The 12,478-nt window shown below is 36.8% G+C and overlaps 1 protein-coding gene across 1 annotated transcript in view; it reads left to right on the top strand.

Moving 5' to 3' along the window:
- Positions 1 to 10,523, top strand: part of LOC149166539 (uncharacterized) — a 43,954-nt gene extending 33,431 nt beyond the window's left edge. Inside the window, exons 4-5 of the transcript XR_016260883.1 lie at positions 10,234 to 10,344; positions 10,387 to 10,523. The gene's annotated coding sequence lies outside the window, so the exon portion shown is untranslated. The remainder of the gene's footprint in view (positions 1 to 10,233; positions 10,345 to 10,386) is intronic.
- The last annotated feature ends 1,955 nt before the right edge of the window (positions 10,524 to 12,478 follow it).

Here is a 12,478-nt window from a genome sequence, read left to right as displayed (position 1 = left end):
GATGCAAGGGTGATGTGAGGAATGAGCTCTGCAGCATCTAGTTGATGAGTTTGATAACATTGAGGTTTTGACGCGAAAGCCACAAATCTAAGGGAAGCGACATTTGGTGGGAGGTTTCTGAATTTCTCCTTGCATGTAACCTCCAACTGCTAAAAATAGATCCCTGAGACAAGAGATGCCTTTGTATGCTGCCCTGGGAGAAGAAACCTATCCATGAAAGTCTATTTTGCTTGGTCCTGGAGGGAACCAATCAACTCAGTTGCACATGCAAGAGATTGCTCGACTGCTGGAGAAAAATACACATTTATAGCTGGGAGCTAGGCTAGCTGTCTAGGGGCTTTGCACAATTTCTGGGCTGAGCAGTTGACTGCTACCTAGATTTGCGCAAATGCTGGGTTGAACAACCTGTTGATGGAAAAAATTGTGCATATCCTGCTGGGAGAGTTAGCTGGCAAGATTGTGCAATCCTAGAGCCCAACAGGCTGTCAGAGGGAATTACACAATTCCTAGAGGGAAGGCTAGTTTCCCTCCAAAAATGCGAAAATTTCACTGGGAAGCTATTCAGCCTACAGCTGGACCAAGTTTGGGTAAGAAACCTTTGAGGGGAATGGATCAAATGTGATCGATAGGCTACCTTTGTGCGAGGAAAACACTGAAGCTTGAGTACTTGAGGAAGCAAGACAAAGTGTTGTGTAAGGTTGGTAGGGGAGGCTCCAAAACAGGTTATGGAAAAATTTTAGAGGGTGATGTAGACGCTACAACACACAACAAGAGAACCAAATGCACAAATGCATGTACCATGCATTCTCAAACCAACTAGGAAATTAAACATGCCACCCGTTACTTGCAATTATTTTTGTTGAAGCTACTTGATCCAACTTTTCCTTTCTTGTTTTCTTTCCTCCTATTGGTACTCTTATCTCTCTAAAACCAATTCCAAAGTTAAACTGACAAAAAAATCAAGTGAAAAAATTCATGAATTGATTCTCAAAATCCTTTTTATCATTGAGGCCTCTATTTTTTTCATTTTCCTTCAATTTTCCTCTCATGCAAATTTGTGACCCTTCATCTTCGTTTTCTCCTTTTTCTCTTTATTCTCATTAACAAAATACCAATTAATGCCTCTTTTCCTTTCCTAGTCCTTTATCAATGTCTTTGTCAATTTCCTTAACCACTAATAAATTGAAATGAACACCCACTAGGATGCTTTGACCAACATTCAACTTGGAACAACTGTCCCATGACCTTGGTCTTATTTTTCCTTTATTAACTTTATTACATGAAATTTTTACTAGGGGTTGTTACAAACATGGGCCATTTTTATTTTATATTTACAGGGTTATTTTATTTATATTTTTGTATTTTATTTTGTGCTAGTTAAAATGTTTACATTAAAATAATTTTTTTATTTAATTTTATATTTATTTTTATGTAATTTTACTTAGTCAAAATGTTAAACATTACATTACAATATCTCTACCACACTGAGCTAGAAAGCATCTCTCGACGAAATGAGGAAAATTTACATAACTCATCTATTTTTTCAATGGGATAGTTGAAGATAATACTAATCGATTCATTATACACCTTCTTCCTTATCATCATACTTACATAGAAGTAGGGTTTAGGTACCCTTGTGTTTATATCAAGCAATGACTCTGAGGTTGTAATGGTTGTAATGTACCGAGTACCCTCTCTCGATTTATGATGATATGGGGTATTTCTTGAAAATAAAAATAAAAAATCCATTTCTCTTCTTTTTAACAATCGTAACCATGGACCGATACCATACCTTATCAATACCATATGTCTGGTTGATATGACATTTTCTTTAATTAATTAATTTCCAATAAATTAATTAAAAGAGCATAACTAATTTAAGATAATTCTTAATTCTTGATTTGTGAATACTATTACGAATATTTTAGCATATTTCATGGAGATAAAATATTTGCTATCCATTTAATAATTACTAAAAATTAAATTAAAATTGTAGAATATATATCAATGTTTCTTTAGAAGATTTTTCGGCGTAAATCACATTTGAATGCATTTGTCAATGCATTTCTAACCAACTAGTGTGGTTCATCGTTAGGAAAAGTTGAAGATTCAGACTGCATTTAAATACATAGAGTAGAACATCCAACAACTATATTTGACCAGGCAACGGTTATAATTAATTTGTCAACTAGACTGGCTAAAGGCTATATTTGATTGGGAAATGACTAACTGGACTGGACCAAGGGATATGGATGGGAGAACATAATTGGTTAAATAATTAGTAAGTTAGTTAAATGCCTATACCATATTTAAATATAAATTAATTAATAGGAATTAATTAGTTATTGAAAGGACCTATATTAAAGTAATATAAATAAATATTTAGTTAATTAGTTTAATATCAAACATAAACTAGGTAATGTATTTATTCAATATGAACCAAAAGTATTAATATTAAATATATATAAGTTATATAATTAAAGTTACATAATTAAATAAATAGTAAACTAATAATAAGTTAGTTTTACTTATATTAAATTTAAAAGGGGCTAATATTAAATTTACATATAATTAAATAGTTAATGGAAAATTAGTTTAACATCTATATAAATAAGGTAATGTATTCAATTAAAATTAAAAGGGTAGACATTAAATTTATATAAGAGTTATATAATTAAATATTTAATATCATATTAAAATCATTTAATTAAATGTTTAGTTAATTAATTGTAAGTTAGTTTTTATTCATATTTAATCATAGGGGTTAATATTAAATCTATATATAATTAAAAATCTAATTGTAAGTTAGTATTGCTATATTTATTACCATAACAACTAAATGTTGGTAAATCTATTAATCGATCTTATTAATAAAGCTATTAAAAAATATATAAACTTAAGCCTTATCGAATTACATATATTAATAAAATATAATAAGAATAATTCTTAAAAGGATAACTCAATATGTTTATTGGAATAAGGGACCAATGATAAAAATTTATTAAATCAATGGAGAGAAAGTAAGAAGTTTTTTTAAAGCAGGTTAGTTAATATTTCTCATCTTAAAAAACCTTCATCAATAATTAGGTAAATAAAGTTTTTATAAAAGGATATTTATTACTTAAGAAAACAATAAAGTTTATAATATTAATCGAGAGAGAGGGAAAGAGAACAGGCGAATAAAAACATAAAATCAAAGCGACCATAAAAGAGGGGGAAGAAGTACAAAAGGAGCGGGGCAGGGGAAATGGCTAGGAAGAGAGGGAAGGGATCTAACAACCGCTAATTTTCTAGCCATCATCTCTATTGAGATTGTTTGGCCTTTCTTCAATCTCAATGGCTTCCCTAAATTTTCGGTGATGAAACTGAGCAACCCTAGCAATAACACAAACCTCCTCAATACATACCTGATGCTTTGTCTTTTCAAGAGTACTCCCATGTTTTAAGTTGGATGAGTACTCATTAATCCTCTAATTAATAGAATGGTCAGTCTCACCAATGTAGGGTGTAAGGCCTTCGAGTTGCGGGTGCGACGGACGCCGAGTGAGGTCGTGCACGAGGGCGCATGGGTAGGCACGCGGGCCCGTAGGCGGGCGCACGGACGCACAGTGCGACGGAGCTACGGTGGAAATGTGACAAAAGTGCGACGAAGCCGTGGACAATGTGACGGTATATGCGACAACACTTATGTGACTAAGTGTGAGCGTGCGCATATATATGTGATGATTAGAATGTGAGCAAGCCGACTTGTTAAGGGAGCTTGTGGGCATATGTTGAAGACTTTTGGGGGTCAGCCAAGGGGCTGCACACCCCTTGTAAATCAACGCATGGATGGTATAAGTAAGAGGAGCGTCAAGCTCATTTGTTCATCATCCATTCGACTTGGCATTCGCTCTTAGCATCTACGCAAGAGAAAAGTGCGCAGTTGGGTTGAGGCATGCGCATAACTCATGCGCATTGACTTGGAGATTGCGCAGGTGTAAGTCTTGGTTGATGGTTGGAAGAGTGTGTCATGTGTTGGTCGATCAGCATGCGGTTTTGTGCAGAACTGAAGGTGGAGTTCTAGGTGTCTCGGGTGAGCACCCTCCTACCGTGTAAGGTTGGCACAAGTATTATAAAGGCAGTTTATGCCTCAGTTGTAAATATTCTAAGTATAGACTTGGAGTTTTGCCAAGTATACTTGATGATTGTATTATTGAAGAAATACTGGTTATAATATATTGTTGGGCAGACTTGTTCGGGAGTTGCCCCTCCCCTTTATACTTGTTTGCAATTGTTGTTGTTCTTGGTTAATTGCATGATGATAATGAATGAGTATGGGCTTCATTAAGTATAAAGGATAATTGCATTTTACTTGGTTGTGAAAAACAAACTAAGTAAGGACAAGTGAATTAGGCGTAGTCCACGAAGGTGAGTATTGGTGAAAAGAAAGCGTTCGGTGGTGCCGCACCTCGCTATAAGCGGTTGGAAGACTACCGCAGGTGTAGGGGCGTGACAAGTGGTATCAGAGCAAGGTTTGCTCGTGACAGGTTAAAGCTTGCGAACAGGTGCAGGTGTTGAAGCATTAAAGCCAGTATACACTTGACAGGTGAGAACAAGACTTCAGTTTGAAGTTGATGAGCAGGGTTTCTCGTAACGGTGGAAAGGGTGCTTGCAGGTGATGGAAACCGTTTCACACAAGTGGAACAAGGGTTGGTTCAGGTTGCAGGTGACTTGGTGAAGCTGTTGGATGGTCAAAACTGGATTGCAAAGGAGAAAGAAGCTGTTAGAGATGGCAGTCGAATCTCAAGCTGGGTCTAGTCACGTTATGAAGGATACTACTATTGGGTTCATTGAAAAGGTGTTGGAAAAGATGGAGAATATGGAGACTTCTTGGGATAAGAAGATGGACTTGTTTGCTAAAGAAAAAGAGGCCAACTTGAAGACAAGGGAAGAGCTCGATGATCTCCGAATACAACATGATGAACTCTGAACACAGTATGAGTACACTGATCTTATGTGTACACAAATTTAAGTAAGGGTCAAGGAGATTGAAGAAGCAAGGGATCAGGGTCTTGCAGAGATCGTGAACTTGAAGAAAACTCTTGACGAAGCCAAGGATGAGATAGCGGTGTTGAAGAAGGCCGTGAGACATAGCTTAGGTGGAGGAGTGCCTGATGTGAAGGTCAAGGAACCAGAATCTTATGATGGCACAAGGAATGCAAAGACTCTTGGTAACTTTCTATGGGACATGGAGCAATACTTGGAACGGTTGGGTCTATCTGACGATGAGACAAAGGTCAAGGTAGCTGCTCAGTTCTTAACAAAGGATGCTAAGATGTGGTGGCGAAGGAGGTTCGATCAGATTGCCAATGCTAGTGCTGATGACATTACTTCGTGGGATGAAATGAAGAAGGCTTTGCAGACTCATTTTAGTCCTCGGGATGAAACATGGGAAGCAAGGACGAAGATTAAGTACATAAAGCAGACCGGGAGCCTACAAGCATATCAGTGGGAGTTTGCAAGTGTAGCTCTGGAACTTCTTGACATGGCGGAGAGAGACAAGGTGTTCAACTTCATTATTGGATTGAAGCCTTAGGCACGCAATGAAGTGAAGAGGCAGAAGATTAGGACACTTGAAGAAGCTTTTGCTGCTATTGATAGGTTGGTGGAGCATTATGATGAGACTTCTGATGATAGGAAGAAGAAGTCCGATAAACCGAAAGATAAGAAGAAGGAAGATGCTTCGAAATCGGATGATAGTTCGAAGACGAAGAAAGCCTTGAAGTGTTGGATATGTGCTGGACCACATACAATGAAGAATTGTCCTTCTAAACCAAAGGTGGCTGCTATTGCACAATCTGATGTGAAGAATGAAGGTGCTTCTATGGGGATGATGCAGATACTTGGTGCTTCTGCTACTACAGAGGTGGTCTCTAGGAGGGATCCTGAGAGGAACAGATTGGAGTATGTTCAAATGAAGGTTGGAGGTGCTAATATACTCACTATGGTGGATAGTGGGGCTTCTCACAACTTCATGAGCGAAGATATTGCGAGAAGAATTGGGCTGAAATTTGTACCGGCAAAGGCACAAATGAAGACAGTGAATTCTCCTCCTATTGAGATTCTTGGTATAGCTGAGACGGTGGACACTACACTTGGTGAATGGACCGGGAAGGTGGACTTCACTATAGTACGGATTGATGACTATGAAGCTGTATTGGGGATGGAGTTTATGAAACAATTTGAGGCTATGGTTGTTCCACATTTGAGGAAGCTCTCCATTTATGATGGAAGGGAAGATGTACCCATTGGTGTGCCAACCATTGGTGTGACAAGGCCTGATTGTAAATTGGGAGTGATGCAAATGGAGGATAAGGAAAAGGTGAATAAGCGATTGTTGACTATTGAGGCAAAGCTTACTGAGCAGTCATTGGTCATTAGATCACTTGCAGATAGCATCTTGGATTTGTCAAGAAGGCTAGAGTTGGTGGATGATGATGATGATGATGATGAGTTATATGTGAGGCCGAATGTCCAGAAGGAAGATCAGGATGCTTATCTACAAAGGATGGAGATTGAGGATCCTGATGGGTGGATTGAGTTGATTAGTGAGGGAGAGCCTTCAGGCTCTACTCCCTCTACATCTTCTTAGATGGATGAAGGAGATGGGGCTCATTGTTAGCTGCTCATGGCAGTGAGTCCCTTAGACATATGGAGTAGGTATGATTGATGGTGCATGGATGGCTTGGCATCAAGCATCATGACATGTTGCAGATGGATGGAGTTTCCATGGACCTGAGCATGGATTATGGTGGTAGATTCTTGATGAGTCGAGGATGTGGCAGATGTTTGAGGAACAACTAATGATGGCATGAGGATGTTCACTCTCATGGATTGAGCGTGATGGTTGGATTAGCTACCCAGCCATTTCAGACATGGGGTCGCGAAGTGTGCACAGATATGTTGGCATTTTGTTGGAGTATCATGACAGAGGTTCACATGATGGCACATGATGGGGTCGACACGAGATGTTGCAGTGGAGATTGTGGCAGAGGAGTCGATGATCATGGATCGAGATGATATCTGATGGGGAACATACCGTAGAGGTGCATACCTTGGTATGGGTATCTTGGTGGTAGTTAGTCACTAAGGTGAGACATGATGGAGATGGAGTTCTACACATGTTGCAGGGATGTTTGCCTTATGTGGAGGAGTCAACACCATGGATGATGATGATCTTGGTGGATGGCTACCGAGATGGTATGTTGTCGAGGACGACAACGATTTCAGGTGGAGGAGGATGTAAGGCCTTCAAGTTGCAGGTGCGACGGATGCCGGGTGAGGTCGTGCACGAGGGCGCGCGGGTAGGCACGCAGGTGCGTGGGCGGGCGCACAGACGCACATTGCGAGGGAGCTGCGGTGGAAATGTGACAAAAGTGAGACGAAGCCGTGGACAATGCGACGGTATATGCGACAACACTTATGCGACTAAGTGTGAGCATGCGCATATATATGTGATGATTAGAATGTGAGCAAGCCGACTTGTTAAGGGAGCTTGTGGGCGTACGTTGAAGAATTTTGGGGGGTCGGCCAAGGGGATGCACACCCCTTGTAAATCAATGCATGGATGGTATAAGTAAGAGGAGATTCAAGCTCATTTGTTCATCATCCATTCGACTTGGCATTCACTCTTAGCATCTACGCAAGAGAAAAGTGCGCAGTTGGGTTGAGGCATGCGCATAACTCATGCGCATTGACTTGGAGATTGCGCAGGTGTAAGTCTTGGTTGATGGTTGGAAGAGTGTGTCATGTGTTGGTCGATGAGCATGCGGTTTTGTGCAGAACTTAAGGTGGAGTTCTAGGTGTCTCGGTGAGCACCCTCCTACCGTGTAAGGTTGGCACAAGTATTGTAAGGGCAGTTTATGCCTCAGTTGTAAATATTCTAAGTATAGACTTGGATTTTTGCCAAGTATACTTGATGATTGTATTATTGAAGAAATATTGGTTATAAGATATTATTGGGCAGACTTGTTCGGGACTTACCCCTCCCCTTTATACTTGTTTGCAATTGTTGTTGTTCTTGGTTAATTGCATGATGATAATGAATGAGTATGGGCTTCCTTAAGTATAAAGGATAATTGCATTTTACTTGGTTGCGAAAAACAAACTAAGTAAGCACAAGTGAATTAGGCGTAGTCCACGAAGGTGAGTATTGGTGAAAAGAGAGCATTCAGTGGTGCCGCACCTCGCTATAAGCGGTTGGAAGACTACCGCAGGTCTAGGGACGTGACATAGGGGGTCCCATAGGAATAGGGAATAACATAGACACCTTTCATGTCCTTGGGGTCAACCGGGTCCTTTACCGACCGGAGGGAGCTACGGATTGTGTTAATGAGTCTAAAGGTAGAGGGAACATTATGCTTCTTAATAATGCTTGCAATCTTATCAGTAGTCCCTTGATGAAAGGGAGATGAACCCCTAAGATTTGACCTTTAGGGTTTGCCTTGACTAATGAATTCTTGTTGGCTTTAAGGAAAGCTTTCTTACTGAGGTGCATACTATAACCATTATTAACAAATAAATTAAGGAGGTGGGCCTTCTCTTTATGAAGGCTCTTTTCATCAGAGATTCTCAGTGCACGAGTGGCAAGTGTGTTGAGAATGCCCAACTTTTAAGTGGGGAAATGATGGGAGCTCGCATGAAGATACTGTGAGATAATTAAGCAAAAGCTGGATTCCCGACGTCTCCTCTTGATTTCCTTGGATTCTTCTTCATGCCTTATTTTTATTTTTTGATTCTATATTTTTATTCTTTCTCCATTCTTTTCTTTCCCTTTTTGGTAATATTTTTAATAATTCTTTTCTTTCTTTAATTATATTTAACTAATTTTATTTTTTAAATTGTTAACTATTCTTATTATCAATTATTATAACATATAACTATCCTCTTTTCTATCAATTCTTAATCCTTTTCAATTACTATCTTTTTGATATTCAAAATAATTCATAAATTATTAAATAAATATTTTTTATTCTATTAAAATGAAAACAAATAATAAATTATTGTTTATTTTCATTCTTATTTTCCATTTCTTGATTGATCTCCCTAATAATTCATTTTAATTATATTTATCTAATTTTAGTTCTATTGAAATTGTCAATTATTATAACATACATCTATCCTCTCTTTTTTAATATTTTTAATTTTTTTTAATTATTTTATTACATTATCTCATTGATATTGTAAATAAATTATATTTTAATAAATAAATATTATTTTATTTGATTAAAATGAAAATAAATAATAAATTATTAAATAACTTAATATATTATCCAATTAACTAATTCTTAATTCATAATAATCTTCATTCAATGGCTAATTCATAACTACTATATCCAAGCTAGGATACATCTCTGCTATTTAAACAATTGGGAAAATTGGTTTTTCACCATTGTCCTGAGGATGAACCACATTAGTTAATTGGTTCCAAATGTCGACAAAAATTCAATAATGTGATTATTATTGATAAATATTAATATATGATAAATATAAAAATACTTGTTTTATTATATATAAAAATTAAATAAATTATAACTTAATTTTAAATTATTACTAATAATTATAAAAAAAATGTATTAGTTAAATATATATACATTTTAAAGCACATGTACAAATATTCTTAACTATCCTGATTCACTTTTTACTTTAAGATCTGAATTTTTAACACCTAAATAATTTTTTTAACAATACCAGGGACCAAAACCATAACTTGTCAATACCACATGTCTAATATTAACTTTGTTGATATGGCATTTTCTTTAATTAATTAATTTTAAATAAATTAATTAGAAAAATCTAATTAAATTGAGATAAATCTTAATTTTTAATTTAAAGATATTATTATAAATATTTTAACATATTTTATAGAGATAAAATCTTTATTATACATTTAATAATTACTAAAGAAAAAAATTGAATTAAAATGGTAAAACATATATTGATGTAATAATAATAATTACTATTATTTAAAATTGTGGTAAAAAATTCTTTATGAGAAAAAATTATATATATATATATATATTCAATTTCACCATTCATTTTAACATGTTTAATGTTGTCGACCCCTAAATATCCGGATTTTAGCTAATAAAATGAAAAGGAGCGTCTTAATAACTAGATACGCGATAGGAGGTGTATATATATAATATGCATATTCCTAACATGAGATCCTCATAAAATCCAATCTCTCAGAAGCGTGGAGTCAGCTTAGGGACTTAATACGCACACAGATCATTTCATTGCTTCTGTAACTTCGTTTTGGCCGGAGCGAGCTTTTTCTGGCACTTGTCGCTTCGTTCTAAGGTACGTATATATCATGCAGAAAATGCGTTACTTTGCTTGCAGGCAGTTTGTTCAATTTATCCAAAAGAGCTATTCATCGATTGGTTTTGTAGTAAAAAAAATGCAAAATCCACAACTTGGCATGGCACGAGGTGTCAATTTGGTCCAGAATCCACAGCCTGGCATTGCACAAGGTGTCAATTTGGTGCAGAATCCACAGCCTGGCATTGGACACCCTGTCAATTTAGTGCAGAATCCACACCCTGGCATGGCACAAGGTGTCAATTTAGTGCAGAATCCACAGCCCCGCATTGCACTTGGTGTCAATTTAGTGCAGAATCCATGGCCTGGCATGCCACATGGTGTCAATTTGGTGCAGAATCCACAGCCTGGCATAGCACAAGGTGTCAATTTGGTGCCGAATCAACAACTTGGCATAGCACAAGGTGTCAATTTGGTGCCCAATCAACAGCCTGGCATAGCACAAGGTGTCAATTTGGTGCCGAATCAACAGCCTGGCATAGCGCAAGGTGTCAATTTGGTGCAGAATCCACAGCCTGGCATAGCACAAGGTGTCAATTTGGTGCCGAATCCACAGCCTGGCATAGCACAAGGTGTGGATTTGGTGCCGAATCAACAGCAACCTGGCATGGCACATGGTGTCAATTCTAAACCAAATCAGACCTTCTGCAGACTTTGTGATTCTGTGCTAGGGGTTAATTCTGCGTGTGCTAATTGTTTTAATCATACGTGGACTCGTTTCAACGAGTTGAAACGAGAGGTTGAAAACCAACGAACGAAAAATTCATGTGAGTTGGAAGCTCTTGAAAATTCGAACGAAGAGGTTGAATTTTTGAGAAAGTGGGACTTCACTCCCGGTGAAGCATCCTCCACTACTGATGTTACCATAGTTTGCAATTCTGATGGAACTTTGTTTCACGCACATTCTTTCATTCTGGTGAGTTCGTTTGTTTTTTAAAGAAAAAATAATAATTGATTTAATTGATTTATCACGTATTTTTGTTTGTTATTTAAAAAAAACATCATAATTTTATTCAACTTAAAAATCAAGAAACAACGCCACGCCATCAATTACCCTATATAGATATTGATGATTATTATATTGCGTTATTTGTGTAGGCGAGTAAGTCGGATGTATTCCGTGCAATGCTGGAAGGAAATGAAAGAAAAGAAGTGCACATTGATGGGGCTCCAGGAAATATTGTGAAAGCATTTGTGAAGTTTTTGTACACAGCGGAGCTTAGTAGGGAAGATAAGCGTTTCCGTAGTGTTAAGGAACTTGTTAAGGTGGCCCATTTCTACGGAGTAAAACATCTGACGAAGACGTTAGATGAGAGAATGTCAAAGGCCCTTGTGGTAGGAAGAAATTCCATTATCGAAGCTGTAAAGCTGGCATACTTACATGGGTTGAAGAAAACTAAGAAGAAGGTGCAGCGTATTATGGCTGGGGCTGATCCAACTAATGAATTATTTAATAGGGCTCTGAAAGAATTGTATGAGGTGAACACAGCAATAGCTCATCAGTTTTCTATAGATATCATCAACCAATTGTAAGTTCGCTCATTCAGTTTGATTTTATATTAATACTTTTTTTTGTTATAATAAACTTAAATCGAAGATTTGAATATCCAAACAATTGGATTGATTTTTTTTGGTCATGTATATTTTATGAATCTGGGTAACTTCGTTCAAAATCTTCTCCCAATTATTTCTTTATGGATGCAATGTACTTCAATTATTTCTTTTTCTTTATGGATGCAATGTAATTTTCATTGTTTCCGGTCATTAAAAAATCATTTACATACACCTCAAGATAAACAATAGTTTTGCATAGTTTCTTCATGTATATTTTATAAATCATGATTGTTATTGGTAACTTCGCTAAAAACCTTCTCTCAATTTTTTCTTTATGGATGCAATGTAATGTAATTTTCATGGTTTTCCGTCATTAGAAAATCATTTACATACACCTCAAGATAAACAATAGTTTTGCAAAGTCTCCTAACAAGTTGAGTTGCATCATCAATATCATAGTGTTTGGAATTTAGTTTCAAAAGATGTTTAGTCAATTTCTCATACCAAGCAAGATTTGATAAATTTGCATATTTTGTGTTGTTATCCCTTCAAAACAAAT

This window comes from Pinus tabuliformis, chromosome 5_1 (genome assembly GCF_031772625.1).
Source record: "Pinus tabuliformis cultivar Carrire ecotype Pingquan chromosome 5_1, CPIR1, whole genome shotgun sequence".
In the NCBI taxonomy this organism is placed as follows: Eukaryota; Viridiplantae; Streptophyta; class Pinopsida; order Pinales; family Pinaceae; genus Pinus; species Pinus tabuliformis.
This window is presented reverse-complemented; position numbering and strand designations above follow the sequence as displayed.